The 845-nt window shown below is 45.1% G+C and overlaps 1 pseudogene; it reads left to right on the forward strand.

Annotated features, from left to right (window-relative positions):
• Positions 1 to 340: 340 nt before the first annotated feature.
• LOC103194673 overlaps positions 341 to 845 on the forward strand; it is a 17,001-nt pseudogene continuing 16,496 nt past the window's right edge.

Below are 845 nucleotides of genomic sequence, written 5' to 3' on the forward strand. Positions count from 1 at the left end.
AGGAAGGTTGGGCAATCTACTTCCGTAGTGATACTGCCTTGGAAACCCAAGGGGGGGTTGCTATGAGTTGCTAACTCGACGGCACATAACAACAACAAAAACAACAATATACCTGTTAAGGAACTCTGGTGGCACAGTGCCTGAGGCATTTGACTGCTAACCAGAAGGTGGGGTGGTTCAAAACCACCAGCTGCTCCATGGAAGAGGTGTGGGGTAATCTATTTCCATAAAGATTTACCACCTTGAAAACCCAGTAAGGGTCACTATGAATCAGAATGGACTTGATGGCAGTGGTTTTTTGGGTATACCTATTAAACCATCATCACAATCAAGCCTTCTTATGAAGATGGAACCGAAAGCTACGAAGGAAGCCTCTTCCCTTCCCAAAACTGAAGCCCAAGCAAAGATGTTGTAGGCCAAGAAGACAGTGCTGAAAGGCATCCACGGCCACAAAAAAAAAAAAAAAAAGGAAGATCCGCATGTCATCCACCTTCCTGCGGCCTAAGACACTTAGGCTTTGAAGGGAGTCCAAATATCCTCAGAAGAGTGCCCCCAGGAGAAATAAGCTTGACCATTATGGTATCAAGCTCCCTCTGCCTACTGAGTCTGCCATGAAAAAGATAGACGATAACCACACACTTGTGTTCATTGTGGGTGTCAAAACCAACAAACACCAGATCAAACAGGCTATGAAGGACCTCTATGACATTAATGTGGCCAAGGTCAACACCTTGATCAGGCTTGATGGAGAGAAGAAGACATATGTTCGACTGGCTCCTGACTATGACACTTTGGATGTTTCCAACAAAATTGTTGTGGTTGTTAAGTGTCGTCGAGTCGTTTCC

This window comes from Orycteropus afer, unplaced genomic scaffold (assembly GCF_000298275.1).
Source record: "Orycteropus afer afer isolate SDZICR_OR568_19922 unplaced genomic scaffold, OryAfe1.0 scaffold00047, whole genome shotgun sequence".
NCBI lineage: Eukaryota > Metazoa > Chordata > Mammalia > Tubulidentata > Orycteropodidae > Orycteropus > Orycteropus afer.